Raw genomic sequence first — 27,803 nt, 5'->3', positions numbered from 1 at the left:
GGCCTGACCGGGGACCAAACCCACGACTCAGGCATGCGCCCTGAATTGGAATCGAACCTGCAACCCCTCGGTTTATGGGGCTCCAACCAACTGAGCCACACCAGCCTATACGCCTACACTTTTTAAGAAGCAGGAAGTAACAATCGTCAGGCAGGATGTGGAAGGACTGCTGGTGGGATGTCGATGGTGCGGCCACGGTGGAGGAGTTTGGCTGTTCCTCAAAGGGCCAAACACAGTTCCCATGCCGCCCAGTAAGTAGTTCCACGCTCAGTCTGTGCCCAGAAGGACTGAAGCCGCGTGTGCGCACACACCAGCACACGGGTGTTCACAGCAGCCCTGGTCACAAGCGCCAGAGGCAGAAAACCATCGGAATGCCCACCAGCGGATGAACGGATAAACCGTGCAGGGGGGGTCCACCCACACGGGGGGACAGTGTTCGGCTGTGAAAAAGAGTGAAGGGTCCACACAGGCCGCGGTTGGGTCACCCTCCAACACCCTGCGCAGTGACCGACGCCAGGCAACGTCCACCGGGCGTCTGAGCTCACGGACACGGACACGGAGCACCCGGACTGCGTGAGCCCGCAGAGACGGAGAGCAGATCCATGGCTCATCTGCAGGAGCTGGGGGCGGCGGAACTGGGGGCTGACTGCTTCTTGGGTACGGGGGCTCCTTTCGGGGTGAGGAAGAGCACTGGCTGGAGGCCGCACGCCCGGCGTCCTGTACTTGCCGCCAACTACTCATTTAATCCCCGTGAGGTTGGGGCCATTGTCGTCCTCACTGCACAGACGAGGAAACTGAGGCACAGACACGTGAGTCACCTGCCGGAGTCACCCAGCTCGGCAGGAGACACAGCTGCCTCTGGTGCACCAGGCAGGTGCTGTGGCGTGCGGACGGCGGGGTGCTGGAAATGGTGCTGCAGACAGAACGTTCTAGCAGGCATGCGGGGCCCCATGCAGGCTTCCTGTGCGTCTGCACCTCCCCCCCTTAGAGGTAATAATTTTGATGAGATCCCAGTCCTATGTTGTGTGGGCCTCACTGTGCTACATTGCACGGTGAGTGTGCATTGCACACCACGCTCACAGGAGAAGCCGCGCAGCGACACGGAGCCGGGTTAAGTCGGGTCTCACCGCGCACCCCCCCCACCCCCCCCACCCCCCCCACCCCGCTGCTCTGACTTTAAAACGCCGGCAGCCTTCCGGCACCTCAGGCCACAAGCAGACGGAGGACGACGTACTTGTCATTTTCCAGCTCTGCGAGATCATTTTACGTTTAAAAGCTGCTTAGTGACATTCGAGTGCTGCTTTTTTGTTTTTACGTTATTATCAGGCTGAATGTAACAGAGGGTAGCTGTAAAGTGCGAGCCACGCAGCACGCCTGGAACATCGGGAGTGAGTGCACTTCTCAATGTATCGGAAAATGTTTGGGAAATGTGTTTTCCCAGAGGGCGGCTGGCTTGTACATTTGTTTCCCAAAGACACCCAAACGACCGCTTTCTCACGGAGCGAGGAGACCACAGAGGAAGAAATGACGAGGACAATGCAGCTCTGTATGTGGGCCTGTAGACACGACAAGTCACCACACGTGAGACATACAGTCCACACGTGACACAACACGAATGATGCCACGTCGTCCACGGGCCCCCTCCCCTCACTTGGGAGGCAGGCGAGCACCTGCTACAGCCGCTCGGGGTGCTGGGAGCCGGGGGCACCAGGGTGTGCAGACACAGGCGCGGCCCCCTGCACCCTGGGGTCCCACGGCACCAACCTTCCTGCCGACACGCCCACTGTCACAACCCCCCACAGTGCAGCTCCCCATCACTGGCACCCCAGAGCTTAGAGAAGGGCCCCAACCCCAGTTTCTCCCAAAGAGCACCCTCTCCCCCGGTGTGCCCTTGGGACCCCTCAGGCGGCTGCCCTAACCCGAACTCCCGGGAACACTGCCATGGCCCGGCCCCCGGGAGGGGCTGTCTCCCCAGCTTCCCCACGCACTGCGGGGGTCTCACCCCAAATGAACAAGCAGGGGACAGTCTGGGAACAGTTGCTACTGCTCAGCAGACACACCCGCTCGGGGTTCCGGGGCGGGGGGTGGCTGGACGGGGGTGGATGGTGCGCAGCCAGGACCCCCTCCCAGCCTGCAGGTATCAGACAAGAGGGACGCTGCTTCTTTCTGCAAAGAGGGTGGGGGGTTATTTGGGGGGCTGGAAAGGGGAGAAACCAGGAGAGACCACAATCTCTCCAACCCTCAAATCGTGATCCTCTGTCTCAAATATGACTCCTCATCACAGACGAGCATCGGGCCGTCTCATTCTGCTGCAGGAGCACAGCCTCTCGGGCGTCCCCGCTCACGGAATCCCCCTCCCTGTCTCCCCGGGGCCTCGCAGCCCCCCTGGGAGGGCCCCAGGGGCAGGGAGCGGGAGGCACCGGCCTCCGTTGGCCTCCGTTACGACGGCGGCTCCTCGGGGGAGCAGGCCCAGGAGCGGGCCTGCCTGGGGCGCAGAGACAGCAGAGGGAAGAAGCAGCGAGACCGGCATGGGAGGGTCTGCGTCCCGTGGAAGGGAGTGAAATCTGCCGACGCGCCCGACTCCACTCGGCGGGTCTGGGCCGGGACTCTGCACACGAGAAGCTGGGGTTTGAGCCCCTGGGGCCCTTTCTCCGGCCGCCCGCGCCAGGCTGCCTGCACTGGGCCGCCCCGGGTGAAAGAACATGGTTTAAACCCGGTGCTCCCTAGGAGGGCCCCACTCCCACGGCAGGGGCCTCTCACTTCCCTCTGCGCACACACGGGGCACACACAGGGCACACATAGCCCACAGCCCACAGTACACACAAAGTACACACAGTGCACACACAGCACACGGAGCACAAACACGCTGCACACAGCACATGCAGGGCACACACGGTACACACAGTACGTACCCAGCACACACAGTGCACATGCGGTACTCACACACATAGTGCCCACAGAGCACGCGGTACACACGCAGCACACACATGCGGTAGCACACACAGTGCACACAGGGGGTACACGCACACTTCCCTTTAACGAAGAACAACGGGGCGCACGGTTAACTGGCAGGCCACGGAAGTCCTTTCACATCGCAGGCAAAATACGCTGAAGGTTTTTCTTCCGCACGGGCGATCGTCAACTACCACGAACGTTGTCTTTCGGTGAAGACACGGCAGAGCAAACACTTACAGCGAACTCCGGCTCCCGTCCGGGACGTCCTACGGGGCCCCGTGCGCATCGCCCCCTCCCGCTGGGCTCGGAGTGAGGAGCAGCCGTCCTGGCGTGGCAGCTTCCTGTGCCCGGGCACCGGCACCGCCTGAGCCAGGACGGGTTTGGACCCTGCGGAGCCCGTGGGGGCAGGGACCTGAGGGAGCTGCGGGCACCTGTGGGAATGCGGGGTCGAGCGGCAGGCGTCCCGGAGTGGACGGTTTTTGGGGCCCCTGCTTTCCGGGAAAAGACGCACGTTCTGAGGCGCACAGGCTCAGCGAGCCGCCTCTCCAGTGCAACCTCATATTCTTCTCACCATAGGTCCCCAAAGTAATGAATAGGCGAGTTCGCTGTGCCCGAGTTCACCCACCCGGCCGCGTCGGCCAGGGAACGGCAACGTGAGCGTGACCCAACACCTTCTCTGCGAGGACACGGGCTGGCCGGTGCGGCGCAGCCTCCGACCGCAGCAGCGGGCTGGAGACAGAAAGAAGAAAGAACAGAAATGCGGAGAGAAGACCTCTCCCTCCAGTGTGCCGGTGTGGTGTTTGAGACGCCTGCTTCGTCAGCTTTCCCGTCAAATATTTCCTAAGATGCCTTCATCATTGTCAGCTGGGTTGAGAGAGGCACGTCCAAAATTTCGAGCACGCTCTCTCCGATTAAAGAACGCTCAGTCACTGCACTCTAAGGGAAAGGGGAGGCGCGCATGTGTTGAACAGCCGTGCGCTGGCGAGGCAGGCACAAAAGCAGCAGTAGGCACTCGCACACAACGGCTGACCCGCCGAGGGGTGCTTGCAGCCAGTAGTGCGAGCTCGCACGCGAACTTGACAAAGAACCGGACTGCCGTGACATTCCCGAATTCCCGGGGAGGAGCGACGTCAGATACCCCATGTTAAAGGCTGTTGGAAAAACGCATTTTTCTCACAACCGAAACCAGAGGCAGCAGGAACGTTCCAGAAAGCCCCCTTCCCGGCTGCATTCCGCATCCATGGGTACTTACAGAGAAGCGCTTCCCGGGAGCCCTAGGGGATCACCTCGCTCCAACCCATGTCTGCAGCACGGGAGGGAGGCCCGCTGGCTGATGCTACGGGCATTTCCAGGTCGGCCGCCACGGTGACAGGCGATGCATTATTTACGCGGCCACTTGCTGCGTGACTCTCCTCCCCAGACTAGCAGCTGTCGGCCCCCACGCGATGCCATCACACACCAGAGCCAGGCACCCGGCAGGAGAAAGTGATAGGGGAGGTCGCTCCTCTCCAGCTGAAACACGTACTCGGAAGTAAATGTATGACTCGTGGAGGTGGAGCGACTTTAAGTTTCAAACAAATCAGTGAGAAAGGAGGCACGACACCCTGGGAGACGCGTGCCTGCGTGCCTGGCCGAGGCAGTCTGCACCCTGGTGGGGCCATCGGGACCGGGTGCCCTGCACCCAGGAAGGAGGAAGACAGGGAGGGAGCTGACCCAGCACCTGCAAGGGCACCCCCAACCCCGACTGCCCACACGCTGCATCTCGTCTTCAAATACAAGTGACTGCTAACGTTATGCTTTCTGAAGGGTGTTTTCAAGCAAAGCGGAATGGCAATGCAACCTAAATTGAAAAAAAAAAAAAGTGAAGGACATCTATTATTAGTGCCTGTCCCCAAATGGGGTTTAAAGATAAAACTCTTTTATTCTAGCACTTTCTGCTCGGCGGAAAGAACAATTCTATTTCTGGCACGATGCTGCTTTTGCAGAGTGAATGTCTCACATCAAAAAATATCTTTTTTTTGTTTTGTTTTGTTTTGTTTTGACAGCGCTTCCTAAAATAAAAAGGGAAATGCACGCTCAAATTTTGTAGGCTCAAGTCTGTAACCCAAAACTTGGTGCTCAGTGGCTGCCTGCGCTCACCAAGTTCCCCTTCCCCTGGCGACGGAGCAGAAGGCCTCTGACAGCTTCTGTATTTCACATTCTAGGGGCTGCACCCCGTCCCGGCAATGTGGCGGCTGTGCAAGAAGTTCCCGCCCCGGTGCACGCGGTCAGTGGCCCGGGCGAGCCTGTGGCCTCGGTCCTACAGAAGGAGCCCCGGCCCGCGGGCACCAGGCCGCCCACGGTGCCTGCCGCATGGCTGGCTGCGAAGTCTTCCTTTCCGAGTGCTCGTTCAGCACCATGACCGTCCCCAGGGCCAGCCCCAGGCTCCCCCTGTCCTGTCGTCCTGAGAATCCGAAGTGCAGGTCACTGGGCACTTTCTTTGTGCCAGGAACTCAGCCCCGGGGCTCTCAGGGCATTTTCTTCCCCATTATTTCCGCCTCCGAGGAAGGACAAGCCGGCCACAGCCTGGCCACGCCTGCAGGGAGGCGGGGCCGCTGACCGGCTCCAAGCAGCCGTGGACCGGTGCCCACCAGTGGTTTGTCCTCATCAGCTTCTCCCGTCGTCGGCTCCCCTTCCTCGCTGACTTAGGTGATCCCACGTCCACTCATTATCTGAAAGTGCCGCTTCTCGTTCACTTCCTGCGGACGAGGAATCTCCGACACGATCGGTGCAAACCGTCTCGGCTGCAGACAGCCGCGCGCTCCGGCTCATTCCCAAAGGGGGCCTTATTTCCGCTGGTTGCCATGGCGACGCTCCGGCACGGCCGCTGTGTGTTCCGCCGGGTCCCACCGCAGCCGCAGCGCTCGCTTGCATCCGAGCGTTTGTTTCCAGAAAACAAACAGCAGGCCCGTGCCAGACTTGGGGAACTCTCGGCTCTGTCTCCCAGTGGCGGCGGTCGGCCGGGGATGGGTGCCTCGCGTGGGACCGCGTGAGCGTGCGGGGGGGTGTAAAACGGAACAGGCATCTCCGAATACCTTGGTGTATCTCCCTGCATGGATTTAAGGGGAGGTTTCTCGGCCCGGGGTCTTGAGAACGGTTTTTCACTAAACCCAGAAGTAGTATGTCTGCCAGTGAGGAACTAAACATTTTAATCATTGGGCGTCCGCAGGACCTGATCCTCGTGTTTGAAGCAACAGCTTAGTTCTCCAGTCTTGCTTTGTATTGGTGAGTAAGTAGTGCCCACGCACACAGACACACGTGCTGACGCCCGAGGTCTCTCTCTAACGTGGGGAGTCTGGCTTAAACACACCAGACAGACAGACACTGTTCGCTGGGACTAGCTAGTCTTCAAGCCCTGCTTTGCTAAGGCATGGACTTTTCAAGTGCGGAGCTCGCCCTGATCTCCGATGCGGGTGCTCTGAGGTCTGGGCCCTGGGAGCCCGCTGGTGGGACCGTGTCCTCACTTCACAGCCCGCATGGGGGCGGGGCCAGGGAAGGGCACGAGAAGCGGACGGCGGGAGCCTCCCCAGGTGGAGCACGGGGCCCCACGGCTCCGCCTTCCGAGCATACTCGCGCTGCCTTGCACACCCAGCGCCAGCAGGCGGCAGGCCCCTCGGCTCCCACGGCGAAGGTCTGGCGCGCGGGCTGGGCCTCCCGGTAAGACAGTGTCGGTCAAAAGGGGACTGGCCGCCTGGGCTGAACTTCAGAGGCCGCCGTTTGGAACAGGAGGGTAATTGACTTAAGCCAGACTTCAAGGAGAATGTTAAATCCAAGTTTGGCCCAAGTTCACTGAGTTAACCTGAATCCGAGACACGAGATCTGGAACACTCTGATCTCTCAGTCCCCATATTTGGTCTTGGCTTTCTTTGTTGTTTTCTTTTTTCTTTCTTTCTTTTTTTTTTTTTTTTTTACAACAACACTGTGAGGACTGGCCAGGCTCAAAGATGAGAAGGTTTGTTGTTTTAGCAACAGAAGGAGGACTTTCTCTACAGAGGGAGGAATGCCGTGGGGGCCGCAGACGCTGGGCTGCCACCATGAATAGGCACACTTCTCAGGACACCCACGTCCTACAGAAACGAGGGCCGTGACATTCACAGGATCCCCGAGGCAGGGCCCAGCGGCCCCATATCTGCGAGCACAGAGCCTGCGGGCGTGTGGCTGGGGCCGCCTCTGCATCTCTCTGCACCCTGCCCCTGGGAAGACGCGTTTCGGAGCTCAGCTGCTGGCGTGGGACGAGCCAGAGGGTGGATGGATGGGAATCCGCTGGTCGGGGCTCCATACTCGGGTGCCACAGCTAGAAAACGGGGGCATCTCAGGTGTACACGCTGAAGGAGACGCTTAAGCCAGAGCCCGCATGGTTGGGGTCCCGAGTCACTGGAACGGGTCATGACCCAGAGCTGGAGGCTGCGGGGCAGGTCTGGGCCCCACGAAGCCGGCCCTGACCCAAATCCTCTCTTCGTCTTCTGTTGTGGAAGGCACAGTTTTAACAGGGCAGGTTCTGAGATTCTTCCCCTGTACGTCCTATCACGCAAATGGGTGTTGGTAGCCCACTGAACTGCCTTTGGTGGAACGTAGGTGAAGTTTTCCGTTGCCAAGCAACGGAAGCTCGCGGCACTGCACGTCCTTGTTAGAGGATGTCTCCCTCCCAAACAGTCAGACGTCACCCACCACTCCACGTCCGCACTGGGAAAAACAGACGAGGTGACAGCACCCTGGGACGAACAGTGAGCACACTGGGTCCTGGTGACCTGACGCCCGTGATGAGCCTCTGCAGGAGACGCTGGACTCTTCCTCAGCACCCAGGCTGCCGGGACAGGGCAGGTGGGGTGGACGGCTTGTCGAACTCGCCAAGAAAGAGGCTGTTTTTGGAAGCGTTGGAAGCAGAGGTCGGATCCGCTCAGTTCAAGGTGGTCGGGGATTCCGTCCAGCGGGTGTGGCGTGAGTGTAAACATGGCCGGAGTGCTGAACAAGGCCGTAAGGACGATGAGGTTCCCAACTTGACGAGTTCCCTTCGATGCTCAGCAAATGTGCCGCCCCTCTGAGCGATGCTTGCGTCCGGTGCCCCGTTACGCCACCCAGGAGAACAAGTCAACTCTTGCGGCCTCGCTGGAAAACTCGGTTTTCACACAGGTGTGTATAGCCATCTACCGCACGCAGCTGTCTGTGAAACCACAGAAAGACCGGGAGACAGTCCAGTTCCAAACCCACCAGCGGGCTCGGGGCCACCGGCGGAGGGCCAGCTGGGGACTTCTGCGCTGCTGTTCTGGGTCCGAGCCCCCTGGGAAGTTAGGGCCCCTGGGACCCAGCTGAGTCATCTATGCAGAGGCCCTGGCAGGTACGTGACTTACTGTTTGTCAGGCGCTCCACTGAGGGCGGGGCAGGCGTTTGGACTGGGTCCCCTGGCAGCTGCGGCCACGCCCACGCACCCGCTCTGCCTTCCCGGGGGGCGGCCACTGTGAACTGACCTCCTGCCCTGCAGAAGGGAGAGAAACGGCTCCACCCCATTCAGATGGTGGCCCAAAAGCTCAGGGCTGTGCCCGCCCACCCACGCCACCTGCAAGCATTGACATTCCGTGTCTGGAAATGGGACACGTTTTTTTTTCTTCAAATTATTCATTTATTTTTATTTAGAGAGAGGGGAAGGGGAAAAGAGAGAAAGCGAAACAAGGACATGAGGGAGAAACTTCCATCAGCTGTCCCGCCCCAACTGGCAGCCAAACCTACAACCCAGGCCCACGAGCCGGTGAGCCACAGAGCGGGTAAATACGGCCCCTCTGAATGAAAAGGACAGGAGACCTTTCTACACAGCAATGGTGGCACCAGGGGGAACTAAAGCTCTCGCTCACAAGGGATCACGTTCCTGCGGAAAAGAATTTGAAGTCCCTCATGGCAAAACCATGGTGACAGTCCAGTGCGCGGACCGCCATTTCTCAGGCCAGGGACACTCCCAGGGCATAAGCACGTGGGGTCCGCACTCTGCAGCCGCCGTCCATCCGGGAGAGGTGCCTAATCGCTCATCTCCGAGTTCCTGTTCTGTGAGCACAGAGCAACGGGACAAGGGCCTGGTGTGCCACTCGGGGCAGCTTGGAGCCTGGTGCTGCCTCCTGCTGCTGCCTCCTGCCGCCTCCCAGGGCGGGGTCTGGGCTGCCCGCCTCCTGGGGGTCCCTGACAGCCCACTCCACCCACAGGGTGGCGTCCCGGCATCTGTGGGATCTCACTGTCTGAGCGTGGCCCCGGGCCCCGGGGAGCACGACATTAAACAGAAGGTTAAAAACCCCACCACGATAGTCTGGAGAGAGGCCACAGAAGAAAGGACAAAGCTTTTGTCCCTGCTTTTTTCGAGGAAAGAAGCAGGCTCTTCTGTCAGGGGCCCAGGTCGTGCTAAGTGCTGCCCCGGGCGCCGGGGACCGAGAGACACACCGCTCTCGCCCGCTCACAGCCGTCTCCCGCTTCCCCCACCCTCCCGCCAGTCCATTCATCCACCCTTCGCTCAGCCACGCCGGAGTCCTGAGGCCCCGGTGCGGAGGCCCCTGGGGACTCACACACAATGGGGACAACCGCTGTCCTCCTGGGAGCCGACACGCCCCCACGTCACAGGCGGGCAGGGAGCCGAGTCACACAGACTGTCCTTGCCCCGTCCACAGGAATCTCACCACGCACTAATCTCAAGCCATGTGTCACCCGTCATATAAGTCACGGAGGAAGCAGGAAATGGGATTTGGGACAGAGTTCGCCTTTCCTGCAGCTGCGCGGACAGCACTGCCTCACCAGCCGTTCCAGGGGCCGGCTTCCCATTTCCCAAGGTGGGAGTATCTGCTGCTCTTCTAACCACGCCTTTGAAAGAGGCCCTTCACCGCGGATCTCGGAGACGTAGGTTTCTAGGTTTCCACAGCCTAGACTGCCGAGACCCCGTACAGCCTGGGTCTCTTGTCTGTCCCAGAATCTGTGACCAGTTCAGAAGCTTCTAGAAGCCTGTTTCCTCCGTCGTCAGCTCCTCTGGGTGCACCAGGCCACTAGCCCTGTGACCGGGGCAATTTTGCATTTGCTGTTGTCCACAGGCATGCTGTTAGACATGTACGAAATTTTCATAAGATGCGCTGTAGCCTGGATGAAATAAGGGTTACACTTTTTTTCTGTTTTTTAATCTTTGAGAGGAATTTCAGAAAGGGGTCCGCACGTTCCGGTGAACAACGAAGACCCCCTTCTGCACCGTCCCCAGAATGCCCGGACTTGGTACTTGGGTTTCTGACCAGGGGCCCGAGCTTCGAGGGGAGGCGTTTGGAGTTCGGACTCTGCACCCAAACTCCGGCTTCTGCCGGGGGCCCATCAGCAGACCAAGCAGCCGAGGCTGCTGGTCCAGGCCTGAGGCTTGGCCCTCAGAGCGGCTGGGCCTTCCCGCGCCTCTGCAGGCCCCCGGGCACTGGGGAGCAGCGTCCTGACGAGGGGTGTCTCCTCCCCGGGGAAGCCCCGCCCAAGAAAGTGGAGCCCGGGCCTCGGATGTCCCAAAGCACCTCCCTCCCCCACACCCCGCCTGCCACCCCGGTGCTTCCTAGGCTCCTCCCTCCATCCCAGACGGCTCTCTGTGCTGTTGGTTCTGTACTGGACCCCTCCAGTCTCTGCTGGGGCCCCGTCCCGGACGGACAGAATTCCGGAGCTCTGGAGTGGTGGGCGACTCCCAAGGGGGCGGGCAGCCTGACCTGAAGCCACGAGGCCAGCGAGGCCGGATGCCAGGCCTCCTGACCGATGAGCGGCCGCCCCCGCCCCCCTGTCCTTCCCTGGCGCCGTTGCTCCCAGCAAACTGAGTCCACTGAGCGGTCCACCTGCCCACCGCCCCCCACGTCATCCCGTTTGTCTCCATCAGTACCGCCTTCCTGTCCCCTGGACCTTTTCGGCCGCTGCACACAGCCCGTCTTCCCGGGCAGCACGTGCAGACCCAACGCTGGGTCCCTGGTGCCCAGGGGAGGGCGAGTGCCCGGCTCACCCACCAGTCTGTGCGCAGGGCCAGTGGGAGGGGTCGCTGTACTGACGGCGGCTCAGCCCTCCTGCCTCTGGGGTCGAGGCGGTGGGAGCGGAAGTGAGCCGGAGACGGGCTGAGAGCTTCTGTGACCCAGACGCCCCCCCGGAGCTGCTGTCCAACGAGGTCATGGCCCAGAAGGGGTGACCAGACCCCTGCTGGGCGGGCGGAGGCTGCCTGCACTCCACACAGAGGACAGGGAGGAAGCGTGACAAACACCGCGTGGAAATTGTGTGACGTGGCTTCCCAAGTGGAATGGGTTTGCTGGAGCATGAAAGACAATTTTCAGAAACATCCTCAGAGAAAGAAACGTGTGTGAGTGTTTACCGAGGCCCCGTCCCCTCCAGCGGGGACGCCAGGGCCACAGGACGACATCGTCACCGCCGTTTCGTAAGAGCCTGGGGACGTCACCACATCCCCTTGCCCCAAACGCTCAGAGGGCCGCGGGGCTCAGGTTGTATCGAAAATAATTTCTTAAAGGAAACATGACTTAATCCTCAGCTCAAGAGAAGAAAAACATGCAGCTCTGGGTAGTGAATCACTCATTAAAAATTAAATAAATCCGCCCACGACGGGAAGCAGCACCACGGAATGTCACTGGCGGCCTCGCCCTGGAGGGAGGCCAGGCGCGGCTCTCGGAAACAGTGATGCTTCTGCTTCTGCACGGAGGCTCCGGGCCCCACCTCGGCCCCGGCCACGCTCTCTCCCCGGGCTGTCCTCCGCTGACAGCCGCGGGCACGGGGGCACCCTGGGGGTTTCCATGGAACCACCAGTGATGGCCTTCCCAGGAACCACTCCTTCAGGTCAAATAAACGGTCACCCCCGCCCCCCCCAGAGCCCCCAGCCGGAACGGATCCCGGAGCGGCACGCGAGGTACTGAGTTTTAGCAGCTGCCCTTTCTGCTTGCACGTCAACGCCAAGGCGCACGCGGTCCCAGCTCTCACGCCCTGCACGGGAGCAACGCCGTGGGCAGGGTGAGACCGCTTTTCAGAGTCAGTTTCCACTAGTGAAACCCTCCTCCTGTGTCCCTGCCTCCTCTGGAAGGCGGGGGGCGTGGGGGGAGCAAATCCAACCGAGAGGCAGGGACACCGAGTGCCAAAGTGGAGATTGTAAAACACGCGGGACAGACAAACCGCCTGGCAGAAGGGAGGGCGACAGAGGCGTGTGGCCCCAGGCACGCGTGACACGGAGCTGCGGCTGCTTCAGAGACATGTCTGCTGTTAGCTCAAAACCCAGAGCAGCGTGGCCCGGGGTCTCCATGTCTTAAAGAGAACATGACAAACATCTCCCCCTGCCTCTGACTCTTTAGACAAAGAAGGTGCAACTCGGGACACGTCCCGGTCACTCAGCTTTCTAGAACTAAACTCTCTATTTCTGTCCACCTGTTTCTAGGCTCCTGTGCAAAAAGCCACAATCACAACTGAGATCTCCGACCTCCTTTGTCAGTAGCTTGCACAGCCCCGAGCCTGCCGGGGTCAGCGCCGGGCGGGTGAATGGGCAGACCTCGGGCCGCGGCGGGCAGTCGAGAGGAAACCGGCGAGCGTGTGAAACGAGATTAGAAACTGGATTTGGTCAGCAGATAACGTGCGGAAATCGTGGGGAGCTCTGGCCAAGATCAACTCCAGGGATCAGAAAATTGTTCCAAAATGTAATTATCTACCAGCAAACTGTGCAGAGCCCATGGGATGTGCTATTTATAAACGTGCTGTACTCGTGAATAACTGCAAAATAATATTTTTCAGGATGGAAAATTTTATTTTCTCTTGGCTGGCGTGTCCCTCCCCTTTGGTGGCAGTGATGAGCGCAGAAAACACTGCAGCCTTCACCGTCCGCGCCTACCGTGCCAAGTGCAAGTGAGAACTCGAAAACTCGGGAACACACCCCTAGGCTGTCTCCAGGCACCTCTGAGGCCCATACGAGACCCTGACCTTGAGCCTCTGCGTCAGCTGTCAGGCGCTTTGCCTGCATGTGCCGGATCGGAAACGCGATTGGTTGTCAGCAGGAGGCATTCAGGTCCTGTGCCAGAGTAGGAAACACAGCAAGTCCTGGGGGGTTTTTATGTGACTAAACATTTCCACCAACATGACATTTTTTAAAAATTAATTTTTCAGCCCTGGCTGGCATAGCTCAGTGGATTGAGCTCGGGCTGCAAACCAAAGCATCGCAGGTTCAATTCCCAGCCAGGGTACATGCCTGGGTTGCAGGCCACGGCCCCCAGCAACCACACATTGATGTTTCCTCTCTCTCTCTCTATCTCCCTCCCTTCCCTTTCTCAAAATAAATAAATCTTTTAAAAATTAATTTTTCTGCAGCAACAGAGGAACATGGTAGCTTTTAAAAAGTACAGTGTAGCCCCTGAACCCAGAATGGCACCCTTCCGGAGAGCAGATCGGTCTCGGTAGAGTTGCTGGACTTCAGCTAAGTACTGTCAACATGTTGTTTTGAAGTTGTTTGAATTCATTCGGCCCCCGCATAAAATAACAAAAAAGCAGGTTTTCCCTTTTGCCTATTCTCACTTCTGTTCAAAACAAGGAGAAGAAAAGCGACTCGGAGACTCCACTACACGGCGGGTCTCTGTTCAGCGTGCCGCAGAAGTCGCTGTTCCCACATTTCAAACACTTCATGCCAAACTCTGCGTCATAATAAGCGGTTTTTAAAAGTCACTTCAGATTGGCAGTCCTTAAACCCAGTGCCTCTAATCTCCTGTAGCCCCATGCCCTGACGCCCATAGGGACGCCCCCTAGTGGACGGGACAGAAGTTGGAGGCGATCCCCCAGAGCACACGGGGGTCGGCCCACCCCACGGGCCTTCCACTGGCCACCGGAACTCATTCCTGACTCCGGGGTTCCGTGGGTCGCTCGGTGACTCCCACCGGGAAGGCCCCGCGCCCTGGCCCAGGGAGAATGACGCCGCTCCCCGGGCAGCCCGGGGCCGGCAGCCCACGAGGACATCAGCTCCCACACGGGGACCGCAGCCCCGCCTCGAGCCACCCTGAACACAGCCCCCTGAGCACCACCGGCTCAGGGCTCCGCCCCGCCCTGCCCTGGCACCTGCCGCTTTCTGACACGCGGCTGTGAACTAAAATGTCATTTCCTTAACTCTTGCTCTTAAGGAAAATCAGGAGGGCGGGTTGGATGACAAAAATAGGAAGTGTCCGGCTGAAAACGGGTGGGACTTGGCTGTGTCACCCAGCCGGCCCCTCTCCGGCAGGCACCGCCCGGCTGGGCCGGCCGGGCTCCGAGGGCTTCCTGCGCCCCCGCCCAGGTTTCCTGCAGGGGCCGGGCCGGGCCGGGCGGCGGAGCCGTCTGCCGAGGGAGGGCTCCCTTCCCGAGGGCTTCCTGGCAACACTCTCTAACAACCCAGTTTAAACACCTCGGGAGCTTTATGACACGCAACCGTGACAAAAGTCCCACTCGACCAGAAAGGGTCTCCTCTGAGCCTCCTCCCTTCCCTGTACCTCTCCTCCTTCTGGGCCGGCGCCGGGGAGCCATCCCGGCTGGCGCGGACCCATGCTTCCCGAGCGTCCGCTGCCGTGGGTTCCCAGCGGGGGCGTCCGGCTCTGCCAGGCTCGCGGGACGCGGCGGGCGTTTATATGGGAAAGCTGGGTTCCCGTTCCTCCGAGCGGAAACTGTGACCGCTGGAGCCCTGGCCTCTGCTGCGTGACAAACGCCCACTGAGCAGAGACTCCTTTAAGAGGCACTTCTTGGAAGAATGCTGGAACTTTCCTGGGGGGTGGGGTGGGGATGGAAATGCAGGAGGGGTTGGTCTGCTCGGCTGATGAGCCGTCAGGTCGGGAGGCGGCAGCGTTTCTTCCCCGTGGCGTCAGCTTCTCCCCGAGTCTCGGAGCGAGGCAGGTCTCTGTCGGGGGGGAAACCCTTTCTGCTCAGGAAGGAAGCCCTCGGAGCCCACGGGTGCGAACAAAAACCCAGGACCAGGGCGAAGGGAGGGAACAGGAGTCAGATCTCGTGGAAAGCTTTCGAGTCTTCAGTGTCTCTCTGCAGCCTCGGGGCCAGGACGGGGCACGCGGCGCGGCCGGTCCATCAGCACGGACGGGAGCGGGAGCGGGGCGGTGAGCGTGGTGGCGGCGGCTCACCTGCCCAGGCAAAGCTCACCGCAGTGGGAAGCCGTCTCGTTCTTTGTTGTCCCCTGACACGGTGGCCCAGAGGGGCAGCCCCAAGGAAGAAGAGTGACTTGGAGGACGAAAGTCACATGTATCGAGACGGACGGAGGAGGAAGCGTGGACGTTCCGGAGGACGAGGCTGGTGCGTGGATATTCTCGGTTAAACTTAAAATCGGCGCTGAATTTAGTTTTCTTGTGCTCCTTTTGTAGTTCCACGAGCCAGAGTGAAACGGTCAAGTTATGGTATCGCTTAATCTTGGTGACTGGGGATGCCCTTTGGCGTAACAGTACAAGACCTCAGAGGGCCTGGGGCAAATGTTTAAACCTTAATTATGTGCCCTCCATACATTCTTAATCCTGCAGTTCCACTGCGTTATTGGAATGCTATGCGACCGGGACCCACGGAGTTGCCAGCATCCCCCCTCGAGGGAACACCACTGATCAGATGACCGGTAAGGATGGTAGCATTCCTTCCCAGGTTTGTTTTTCCATAAGGAAGGAGAAAAGAAGAAAAGGAAACTATGGGATCGGGTGGCTGTGCTGAAAAGACTCCTCTCAATCCGGTTTAAGCAGGAACAGTTTTGACTTTTCTCTTGTTTAAGAATCAAATATTAACACAGTGTTGGATTATTTGCTGAAAATGAGGGATTGCTGCTAGAAAGGGAAGGCCCTTCTGATACCCACGGCAGTGCCGGCGCACACCTCGAGACTCTCTAAATGCCTCCTTTAGAAGTTGAAAACAGCCCTGGCTGGCATAGCTCAGTGGATTGAGTGCGGGCTGAGAACCAAAGCATCGCAGGTTCGATTGCCAGTCAGGGCACGTGCCTGGGTTGCAGGCCACAGCCCCCAGCAACCGCACATTGATTTCTCTCTCTCTCTCTCTCTCTCTCTCGCTCGCTCTTTCTCCCTCCCGTCCCTCTCTAGAAATAAATAAATAAAATCTTTAAAAAAAAAGTTCCAACAAAGCAAATTAAAAAAAAAAAGAAGTTGAAAACAACTGCCATGATTTTGTGACGATACTAATAACAACTGTAAGTGCTTCCTTTGGTCGGCTCACTTCAAGGCCGCAGTAACCCCGGGACGTGAGTGACAGATGGGAGGACGGGGGGAGCGCAGCCCGCGTGCTCGCAGGGCAGGTGCCTGCCGGGCCCCTCGGCAGCTGGCCCGGCCCGCGTGGACGGACGGAGGCTGGGGACTGACCATGGTTCTCTCCCGCCCTCCCCGGGGCCGGCTATTTATTTGGTTCTCACAGACTGAAAAGCACGTTTCCAGCTCCACAAATGTGAAATAGATTCTTTCCTGTTGGCTGACGCTCCAGCACGCTGGGACACGCCTCACAGGTTTAACCGGGAAGCCGCCGCGCGCTGGGAGACCGCCCCAAGGTTCCACCCCGACTCCCGGCAGGCACCCGCCGGCGACAGCGGGTCGGGCGGCCAGCGCGCCAGATGGGGGTCCACGCTCCCAGGGCCCCTTGCTTCCTCGTCTCCGAGAGGGAGAGATCCTGAGAGCAGACGCACTCTGACTGCACGAGCTCCCTGCTCCCTGAAGCAGAACTCGACTGCCTGACTGACCCAGAGCCAAAGGGGGGGGGCCTGAGGACAGGGCGGCGCTGCCCTGAGCGGCTGGGGCTCCCAAGCGCCTTTGGAGGGAACAGCAGTTAGCAGTGCACCCCCGGACGGGCACTCAGTTACCTTTGGACGGTGGACAGCTTCCAAATCTCTCCCTGGATTTAGACAACTCGGGGGCTGGGAAGCCCCAAGAGCACAGGTCACAGGGTCGCAGCTGAGGGAGCTGGGGACCACTCATGGCAGCCGGTCCACTGGCCGGCCGAGAGGCCACCGATCCCGGAGAGGACGGGTGGCAAGACAGGCGTGGAGGGGCCGGTGCTGAGCCGAGAGCCGAGGAAGCCAAGGTGAGACCCCGCATCTCGGAAGGAGGCACGTCTGTGGGGCCTGACCCTCCGACAGTTCATGCCAGCGTGGTGGCCCCGACAGACCCACTCCCACCCGTGGGAGCGAGCCCGTGTCTCATGTCTAGGCATCGAAGGCAGCAGAGACCGCAGGCTCCTTGTCACTGAGTCTCTGTCCCGTGACCGACACCCCGGTGATGACCCTTGTCTTTGATCCCGCGGTTGACACCTGCCCAAGGACAGCATGCCGTTCGGAACGGAGAGCATCTGACGACAGTGTGACAGAGAAGGTGGACAACACGGTCGTCTTAGCAGCCGGCACACGGAGACCCGCCTGCTCTCCGTCCTGATGATACGCCGTCGGCTGTGTTTGGCCTTCCTTCCAGGCAGCAGCGTGGTCCGTGCGGCGAAAACGCACCGAACCGCTCCAGGAATAACCGTGAGCATCTGTGCCCCGAGGACACGGTGCCAGGGAGGGCACCCCCACCCCCGCCCTGCACAAGGAAGTCCAACCGGGGCGAAATACGGGCCCACGGACCTTGGGGTCGCTCCGAGCAGAGTCCAGGTGTTTCAAACAAGGCGCCGCATCTCGGAAGTAAAGCTTCCCACTGGCCCACGTGCCGGTCCCCCCACTACAGCTGAGCGCCTCCGTCGTGCTGGGCTGGGCGCCACCTGCCCACGGGCTGCGGCCACTTCGAAAGCACTAAGGTTTTTCTTGTTTCAACTCCTTTGGGGAATTGACCCCGTTAAGCTGACGAAGTAGAACACAGCCAACACACGGCATCTCTCCCTCTAAATAATGGGACGGCACGACCACGCACAGCGGCCAGGACCTCGAGAGGCAGAAAATGACGGGATGACTACGCTTTGCTTTTTTTCACCGAAAGTACAATCGGGAAAAACTCCTTCTCCGCAGCGCCCCCCGCAGCCGATCATCAAAGGAGCCGCGACCATGGATGCCGCCGTGTGCCGCCGGGCTCCCCAAGAATCACCACCATGTGTGTGTGCCACCAAGACAAGGCGAGGCCCCTGAAAAGTCGGGGCCAGTCGGGGCAGGGAGGGCGGGTGGGACGTGCGTTCACAACAGAACATTCCAGGAGGCTGACAGCTGAGCCGGGCTTTAAACACACACACACACACACACACACACACACACACACACACACACACAGGGGAAAGCAGCCAGAAGTGGGGCGCCAGCCTGTTGGAGCAAGTGCAAGCCTCCAGTGCTAACAGGACATGCTGACCGCATGGCCTTCTCTGCCTGGAAGGTAATGCTTCTCTAACAACCAACCTCCCCCCCCACATACACACACATTACTGAGATAGTTGGCTATACATCAGACATAATTTTTAAAAATGCTGTACTCACCCCAGGAAGACGCCGGCTATAGTCTGAAAAAGAAAGAGAAACAAAGAGTTAGTTTCTTGGGTAATAGGTTCAGTTGCTAATTCTAGCCACTTCTTCCTCGGCACCCCCGGCTGGAGGCGCCACCTTCGCTTCCTTGTTCGGGTCTCCTTGAGGCCTTCTCATCTACGCGAGCGCAGCTGCTTTTTTCCTGAAATCGTCAGCTTCCCAAAGCGTCCTGCCCGGAACTCTCCTGTGCTGTCTGGTTGTCGGCTGATGGTGCGGGGTGGTGGCTGAGCCAGATCTGAAACGCTGGGTGTCTCACCCCAAGGCGCCCTGTGAGTCCACTGCTCCGTCCGGGGCCTACACTGTCCCCTCCCCCGACACTGTCCCCTCCCCCGACACAGCCCCCCCAGCCCGGCTTCTCTAGACTCAGCCTCTCACTCCCGCTTGGGACGCCCCGACCCCGGCCAGTCAGCACTGAGCTTGCTCATTCCCCATCCATTTGACCCGACTGTCCTTCTGAAGACAGTTTTGCCAAGATGGATGGAACTTACACACCAGGACGTCCCCCGCGTAAAGCGCACAACTCACTAGGCTTTTAGCACAGTCGTGAGTTTTGCAACCCCCATGATAGTCTCCTTCCTTCTAGAACATCTTCGTCACTCAAGAGAAGCCCCGTGCGCGTCAGCTCATTGACTCCCGGGTCCCGCCGCCACCCCCAGCCCCTCCTCGCCCCGCCCCCACCCCCCGGGTCCCTGGCAATTGCTAGTCTACTCGCTGTGCACGGATGTGCCCATTCCGGGGATTTCACATGAAGGGGCCCCTGGGATGCTTTGGCACCTGTAGCGTTTTTGAGGTTCACGCACGACGCAGCGTGGGCCAGCACTTCACCCTCGTACGGACAAGCACTGTCCCCCCATGCGGAGGGACCCCGCTCCGTCTCCCCGTTCCTCACCTGGCAGAGGTGCCCCTGGTTCCGGTGTGAGTGGCCGGGAAGGCAGCCTCATGGGAGGGCTCGCCGCCTGCATCTACCTGTGGCCGGGGACGCACTCGGCTGTCACTGCACATGGGTGCTGCAAGGGAATGGAATCAGCCGTCACCGTCTTAAAATAGCGGACGCAGCGCCCGGCGCCGCCCACCGGAGCAGACGACCTCTGACCTGAGGCGTGGCCGGGCTGGGCACTCGACAGCGGAGACGACAGGGACCCCGTACACTGCGCAATCACAACAGGCCGTGCTCACCAGACCGCTGCCCTGCGAGGCAGAGTCAGAGCAAAAGAAGCAAAAGCAACCCATCTGGTTCCTAAGGAATTTTTAAATCCTGCAAACCCACAGCTCCCAGCATTCTCGACGGTGTAAGACTGAGCGCCCCCTGCCCCCCGCACACCCCGCACTGGGGCCAGGGCAAGGGTGTCCCCTCTCGCCTCCCATTTAACACGCACTGGAGGTCCTAGTCGGTGGCACAAGGCAAGGACGAGGAAGAAAAGGCATGTAAATCAGAAAGAAAAAAAAGTACTTCCTTCTTCTCAAGGGACTGATTGTCCACACAGAAAATTCTGAAGAATCTACAGAGAAGTGCGGAGTAACACACGGAATCATGGGTTCCCAGAGCGCAACGGGGCCCACGGCGGCAGCCGACGGCGGGAAGGTGCCGGGTGCTGGGGGGTCACCGGGGGAGGCAGAGCTGCTTTCTGTAGGCAGAGCTGATCCCCAGAAAGAACCTGGGGACGCCCTGGCTGGCATAGCTCAGTGGATTGAGTGCAGGCTGCGAACCAAAGTGTCGTAGGTTCGATCCCCAGTCAGGGTACATGCCTGGGTTGCAGGCCATGGCCCCCAGCAACCGCACATTGATGTTTCTCTCTCTCTCTCTCTCTCTCTCTTTCTCCCTCCTTTCCAATTGATAAATAAATTAATTAATTAATTAAATTAAATATTAAAAAAAAGAACCTGGGACAGCAACTCGCAGCGTTTACCCGGGGCCAGGCGTGGGGACAGGCCTGGAGGGACGGCAGCCTGACTCCCTCGGGAGGACTGGCAGGGATGCGGAAGACGACCTGTTGTCCCAGACCGAGTGATGCTCTCGTAAGCTCAGACCCAACGACAGGCGGGGCGCGTCACGGGCAGGGGCAGGGCTGCAGCCCAGGAGGACCCCGGTCGCGTTAGAAGCGGGGGTTGGGGGGTCCCTGTCAACACTGGTTAAATGAACGGGCAAGCGTGATCGAGGATACCCCAGTCACACTCAAGTAATGGTTTTACATTAACCTTTAAACTAATGCTGTTTTATTTTTATTTTGTGTCTTTTTTTACTGAATGCATTGGGGTGATACAGGTCAATGAGATCACGCAGGTTTCAGGCGTCCAAGTCTATCACACGTTGCCTGTACACCACACTGCGTGTTCACCGGCCCCAGCCGCGTCCCCTGCCCCCATCAGGTACCCCCCAGACCCTCCTCTCCCTCCCCCACACCCCGTTCTGCTTCTTCACCGAGGCAGGGCCACGCACAAGGGCGGGCTCCACGAATAGATCCCACGCTGCGCTGGCTTGGGGCGCACACGGGTCAGCACGAAACCACAAGCAGCAGCTCCTCTAAGCGCAGAAGCCAAGAAAAAACCCAGCGACCAGAATATCCTGCGAAGCCAGCCCTCACCACGCGAACACTTCCTCCGGCCCCGGGCGCTGCTGCAGACGGAGCAGACAGAGCGCCGTGAACGGGGGGGTGGGGGGGGGTGCGCGGGCACACGGGGAGGTGGGGGCCAGGGGCTGGGTCCCGAGGGCACACCTGCTCCGCTGCGGGCGGGGGCGGGGCGCCCTCGAGGAGCCTGCAAAGTGTCCTGCCCCCACGGGCGAGGTCCCCGGTCTTATCGGGGGCAGCACTGCCCTCCGGGGCAGCAGAGGAGCCGCTGGATGGATGTCGGTCAAGGGCCTCAGTGGCCGTGACACGGTCTCTCCCGTGACCCGCAGCCCGCGGCCCGCAGCCTGCCCCAGGAGGCTCGCCGAGTCCCATTTAGAGGAAGAGAACACCGAGAACGGACCAGTGGCCCACCAAGCGAGGCAGTGGGCACTGAGGATCAGCAGACAGTGTCCCAGGGTGGCTGAGACCACTCTTGGGGGGCCGCACAGGGGGATCCAGCCCACACTGTAGGGACATGTGTCTGTCTGGTCCTCGTCTCCTTTCCCCAGGGAGACTACAATTCCTGCTCCATGAAGGACATTCTGCTCAGGGTGACGCCAACCCTGGAGAACTCCTCCCTCCGGCAGGGGCTCCACTGTGGTGTGCAGGGTAGAAAGATCTGGAAAGGCCCAGGCAGACCACGTACTTCCTGTGGGGAGCAGAGAGCCTGTGGGAGTGGCCGGGCTCCCAGAGGCCTGGACCCGCCGACCACAGGGGTCTGTCCCCAGCATCCAAGCACAGCCACTTGCTCCCGGAGCCCAGAGCGGGAGGGTGCCCAGCTGGACCCTGGGGAAGAGGTGGTGTGAGGACATGGGGCAGGGAAAGTCCGCCCTGGGGGGCAGGGAGGCAAGGCTGGAGGGCGGGCAGCGGGCAGTGGCTCTACAGGAAGTGGCTGCACTGCATCCTTCCGTCCAGACGGCTCGGGGGCTGTGCAAGGACCCGGCCTGGTTAGCGTGCACCCCAGCCTTGCAAAAACCGAAGCACGGCCACAGCATTTAGAGGCCATGCATCGGCACGTTCCACCTAGGGAGAACATGAACATTATTTCCGATGTGTCACGTGGTGAGGTGGGCAGGCCTGGGCAGCCTTTCCACATTCAGAAAGCCCCCCCCCCCGCCACCCCCGCCCCCGGACACGGCCTTGGCCTGCAGCACCGAGTCTACAGCCTCTCCTTTGTTTGCAACGGGCAGCAGCGGCTAGGAAATGCTGGGACGCACACTCACATTTTTAAAACTGTCTGCACGCACCGTTTTATAAAGCAAGCGCACACAAACCCAGGTCCAGGTCACCATGCACTTGGGCCGGGACCGTCAGTGCGAAGCTGTCCCGGCCGTGTTCTCCCGGGCTCCCGCCTCCCGGACAAGACACCGAGGTGTCCCGATCCACTGGTCAGGGCACTTGGAATGGCAGGGAGTGTGGCTCTCGGCCAGTCCTGGCGACACTCAAGGACAAGGACCCGGTGGACGATGCGTTCAGACGGATGATCCGAAGAGCAGGACAGTCGCTGCCCGAGAGCAGACGGCAATGGCCGGTCACGGGCACTCAGTGCGCCAGGACGGGGTGGCGGGGGGCGGGGGCTCAGAGAGGATGGCCCTCAGCTACAGTCAAGCTCCCTGCTTCCAGGCGGGGGGAGAGCGCACGCAGCCCGCTCCGGCTCCCCAGGGTGCAGGCGCTCACTGAGTCCACTCCGCCAGGCCCCACAGGTCCCTGGTGTACCGTTCACGCACCGGCAAGACCGTTAATTCCAGCACTTTCTACCACATGAAAAGGTCTGGGAGTTGCTGCCGAACCCCCACCCCTCCTTGCCGGGAGCTAGAAACCCCCCGAACGACAGGAGTGGGGTGCATCTCACTCCGCCCACCTGCAGCCAGCGTGCCACCTTGAAGCCGGGAGGGGTTCCCAAAGCAGCGTGGCCAGGGCTGGAAAGGACACCCCTCGGCTCCAGCAGCCCTCTTGCCGGTCTCTGCGACAAGCCGGACTTGTACACTGGGGGCGACGTCTACAACTCACGCACGGGCAGCTGCCCAGCAAAGACCATGGGCGTCCCCTCACAGACAGTCCCCCACGAGGGAGGGGGCAGATGCTCGTGGCACTGATCTGCCGACCACAGGCTATCGCCGCTCCGTGACGACGGGTGTCCCTGCTCAGCCGTGGTGTGCCCACGGAGGCCTCTCTCAGAGGCAGGGCACCCGGGAGCCGCCGGCCCGTCGGAGGGGACCTTGCTTCCAGCACGCCACACCCTCCCGGAGGTGTGCCACTTCCCACGGGTCCTCTGTGAGCCCGCCCGCCCTCCCTCAGCCCTGTTTTCAGGGACACACCTGGGGCCAAGCCTGCCTCACTTTGCCATACTCTCCCTCCAAATGGGGTCCCACCCGGGACCCCCCAAACCTGTTCTCCTGCCTCCTGAGTGCTGGCTGTTGTCTTGTCCCCCTGCCGCACCCCCTTTGACTGCAGTAAACCGAGTCAAGGTGATGCCCAAGACAGCGGTGGACGATCCCCTTCCCGCCCTGGGGGACCCCGGGGTCCCGGCCTGGAGGGTGGGTGGGCGCTGTGCCCAGGGAGACCCACGCTCCTCACGGTGCATTGGGACCGTCTCTGGACAGACATCACCCATCCACATCTTTTTCTAGTTTGCAGAACAACGGAACCTGTGGGTATAACATGATCACTTTACTTTCTGTCCACTACTGCTTGTGGGCTTGCTGGTCAACACGGCCTGGAATGAAAGGACTGAAACACAAACTACTCTTTAGTAGAAAAATTGGGGACCAGCAAAGCACCCTTGGACCCCTAGCCTGCTTCTGTGGGCTCGCCTGCTCAGAGATGGTGTTTTATGACACACACACGGGCCCAGGTCCTTTTCTGGTGAAGCCAGAGGGACATAGCCATGCGCTTAGGACAGCGCCTGGCCCAGGGCAGGCGGCCAGATCCCTGCCCGTGCTGGACGGGTGACGCCACGTCGCAGTGCTGTGACAGTGACCAAACCCGCCGCTGCACAGGCATGTCCGAGGACCACGCCCCCCTTCCAGAAGAGCCTCTGAAGTTCAGCTGCCCCCGAGGCCGGTGCTGACGGCCAGGTGTAACACGGCACCCGTGCGAAGGGGCCCTGGTGACCGCACCTGAACCCACCTGAATGTCTCCACCGACTGCGCGAGGCAGGAGAGAAGGTGGGGTATAAAGGACCCGCTCAGGGGGCAGTGACCTCACCATGGACTGCCGCATCTGCAGGCCCTGTGCCTCCGTGCCGACCTGGGCCTGCGCCTTGATCACACTTGATCTGAAACTGCTCTTCTCACCCCAGGGGGGTGAGTGGGGCCGAGAGGGGAGCATTTCTGGAAAGCAAGGCCTGCTTTACTCCCCACCCTGGGGGGTCGCGCTGCGTAAGGTCCTCCAGATGGGCTGGTTGCTGCAAGATGCTCATGGTTACTGGACTCAGAACCTTTCCAAAAGATGCCTTCCTGTCTGACGAATGGTCACTGAGCCCCGAGAAAACGACTTACCTCCGACGGAAAACCGCCGTCTGTGGGAGATGTTTTCTAGAGCGCTGCTGTGAAATGCCCCCACGGTTCACTGGAGGCCCCAGGCCTGCGAGCAGGCTGCTACCCGTGCAGGTGCAGCGCTGGCTGGGGACCGTCCTCACACGCAGCTGTCAACGGCAGCAGCCCCAGAGGCCCAGGGTGAAGTGACAGTCCCCACGGCCACCTAACGGATGAGCCAGGGCATTAAACAATTATTCAGCTGGGCTGGCGTAGCTCAGTGGATTGAGCGCGGGCTGGGAACCAAAGTATCACAGGTTCAATTCCCAGTCAGGGCACATGCCTGGGTTGCAGGCCATGACCCCCAGCAACCGCACATTGATGTTTCTCTCTCTCTCTCTCTCTATCTCCCTCCCTTCCCTCTCTAAAAATAAATAAATAAAATATTAAAAAAAAACAAAAACAATTATTCAGGAGGCTCGCTACTCCCGTGGACCCGGAATGAAAGGCAACTTAAATCGTGCTTCTTAATTTAAAAATAACAATTGTTGATGTTAATTAAAATGCTAGTCACCATCGATTCTGTACTCGCAGCAAAGGGACGAGTCCAGCAGTCCACGGTGCCCGTATTAATCAAAGCACCTTCATCAGTACGCAAGATCAACCACAGCTAACGGGGGAAGGAGAGGGCGTTTTGCGGGTCGGGTTGGCGGGGATGAGAAGAACAGGAAGTGGGGGGAGCAGCTCTGGGGGTTGCCTCTCGGAGCCTGGAAGTTTCCGGGAGAGAGGCGCAGGGGAGGCCACCCTGACGGACACAGGGTTCACAGGCACCTTCCCTTCCAGCTCCGACTCCCCTTCCAGCGGTCCACTCGAAATCCGCAGCGTGCCTCTTGCCAATGGTGTTCAAATAGAACTTTTTAGAGGCCCCTGGCCCACACGAACGGCGTTTCACCTTCCCACGGAGACCGCACAGTGGTCCCTGCTTTGTGCTTTCCTCACGCTGTCCCCGGCCCAGGGAGCCGCCCAGGGCCGCCAGGAGTGTCCCCACTGAACACGGAGGTCACGACGGGAGGTGAGCACGGTGGTGCCCCATCCCTGAGCTCGGAACAGAGACGTCCCCAGGCCTGAAACGGTCCCCGAGGACAAGCACCCACTCTGCCCGGGCCGCCACCGACGGAGTTCAGCGGCCGCATCGCGGGTCCCTCCTCCGCGGGAGGGACACTGCGGCTTTCTCTGGGGAACAAAGCCGCATTCTGGCCCAACTATGCAGGGCTCCCCGCGGGACGGCGAGCGGCCACGGGCGTGCGGCGTCCGGCCAGCATTCCGCCGGCCTGGCTGCGGGGGTTGGCCCTCCTCCACCCCCGGAGGGCCGTGCGCCCGTCACTCCCAAGGAAAACTGTTTTCTCTCCTCACACGCAAGGAATCGCCCTAATGCGTGTGGACCTGAGCGGCCCCCAGTGTGTGTGATTCCCGGCGTTCGGGTCGGCGTGGAGCAGCCGGAGGGGCAGGCGTGTGTCTCACGGACGGCGGGCACCCCGTCCTTGCCGGCCTCGGGTGTGGTCAGTTGTCTGCCCTGGAACCCAAGTCCACGCCCGGGGGAGGGAGGAAGACGCAGCGTGGACGCCCCCCAGGCCGGGGCCCTGCCCGCTGTGGGGTGCCCGTGGGCGGGCCCCAAATTGTCTCTGCCCTTCAGTGGTCTCTACACGTGAGGTCACATGGACAGCGGCCGATGTCGGCCCAAGGACACAGTGTGGTGTGAGCGAGCTCGTAACCTGGGAGGGGAGATGGTGAGGCCCAGGGAGGGGCCGGGGTGGCCGTGAGGGGCGGCCTCGCGCCCCGAGGTCGGGGCGGCACTGAGGGCCTGCACGGCACGATGCTGGGCGCTCTCTGTCCAGGGCCCATCTCATCCTCACGACGGCCTTCCCTCCTTCACGGGAATGGGTGAGAGGACAGGCCCTCCCCGTGATGTCACACGGCATCCCTGAGGTCAAGTTCAGGGAGACACGCAGGTATCAAAGTGGAGGGAATCTGTGACGCCAGAAATCCATCCAGAGACGTGCGTGTGACGACCCCAAAGCAAGATGCCGGAGGTCACGGGGTCAGTAGGAGGCGGAGCCGGAAGCCACACCTTGACAGGACCAGGCTCTCAGCCACGGGGCGATGATGCCCCCAACACTACGGGACCCCCATGCTTCGGTCAGGAACCACCTCCTGGGGTCAGGCTGCATGCGGAGAGGTCCCCAAGGCCACGGCAGGGGGCCGTCACGACCCAGCACCCAGAGGAAGGCGCGGCAGGGACGCTCCCGCACCCGCAACGCTCTCGCGGTCACGCAGCACCGTGTCCTCACCAAGTCCACGGCTGACCTGACATGTCACACTGCCGCCGAGGGCTCCGGAATAGCCCCCTCCTGCCTAGCCCCACACTCAGATTGACAAGCAAGTCCAAAGGACTTAAAGGCTCATTTAAAACAGGGCTGGGTCTCAGAAGAGGTAAAAGCTCTGGAAGTGGAATTTGGGGAAACTGCACGGAGGTCAAGGTCAAGCCTGAATTTGACCGGAGGCCTCCGAGGTCCCTGACAGACCCGCACTGGGTCCTGCGGCCACCCCAGGATATCCTGACGGCCTGAACCAGCCTCCCTCCTCCCGGCCTCTGGCTTGGGAGGGTGGGGCAGCTCCTTCAAGAGCAGCCAAGTTCGGACAAGGCTCCTCCCCTTTAAACTGGACCAGAAATCACGTCTTCCGGAGCGTTTCCCAGGAGCCCACGTGACAGGTGGAAGTGACCACCACGGGACGGGACGGGACGGGATGGGAAGCTCCTCTCCCCGCTGCTCCTTTTACCGAAGAACTGAAATGGCCTGTCACCACAGCGACAGCAAGGCCGGGGCTACCTCGCGGGGGGTCCTGTGTGTCCGATCCCCAGCGTTATCGGCCCACGGAGCTCCCGTCGCAGAGCGAGGAGCTGAGAAACACCCTCCTGGCCTCACAGAGGAGGAAGCAGAAGCTCTCGGAAGGTGGGCAATGTCCCCACAGGTCAAGGCGAACCTCATCCTCAACTGGGGTCCGTTCCCACAAGAACCACGCTCCCGAAGCCCCGGTCCCTCTGTGCAGAGGACGTCAGTGGGGTGTGGCCTTCCGTGCCCATGTGCCGGCCTCCCAGCCGGGATCTGAACCTTCGGCCGGAAGTTGCAAATGGACCCAGATTCTGGAGACGCGGGCAGGGGGAGAGGGGACAAGGCCACCTGCCTGCCTGCCCGACGCAGGCTCCCT

The 27,803-nt window shown here is 60.5% G+C and overlaps 1 protein-coding gene across 5 annotated transcripts in view; it reads right to left on the bottom strand.

Annotated features, from left to right (window-relative positions):
• The window catches only part of PTPRE (protein tyrosine phosphatase receptor type E), a 116,833-nt gene that overhangs the window by 48,087 nt on the left and 40,943 nt on the right, over positions 1-27,803 (bottom strand). For 2 of the 5 annotated variants that reach the window (XM_045854276.1, XM_045854279.1), the window contains exons 1-3: positions 19,548-19,760; positions 19,344-19,461; positions 18,410-18,432 (exon numbers count right to left, since the gene is read on the bottom strand). The gene's annotated coding sequence lies outside the window, so the exon portion shown is untranslated. Of the gene's footprint in view, positions 1-18,409; positions 18,433-19,343; positions 19,462-19,547; positions 19,761-27,803 lie in introns of those variants that run through there. The other 3 variants (XM_045854277.1, XM_045854278.1, XM_045854282.1) reach the window with 2 other exon arrangements.

Source organism: Phyllostomus hastatus, unplaced genomic scaffold (genome assembly GCF_019186645.2).
Source record: "Phyllostomus hastatus isolate PE091 unplaced genomic scaffold, TTU_PhHast_1.1 phas_scaffold_1066, whole genome shotgun sequence".
NCBI lineage: Eukaryota > Metazoa > Chordata > Mammalia > Chiroptera > Phyllostomidae > Phyllostomus > Phyllostomus hastatus.
Note: the sequence above shows the minus strand (reverse complement) of the source record. Positions and strands in the feature narration are given on the sequence as shown.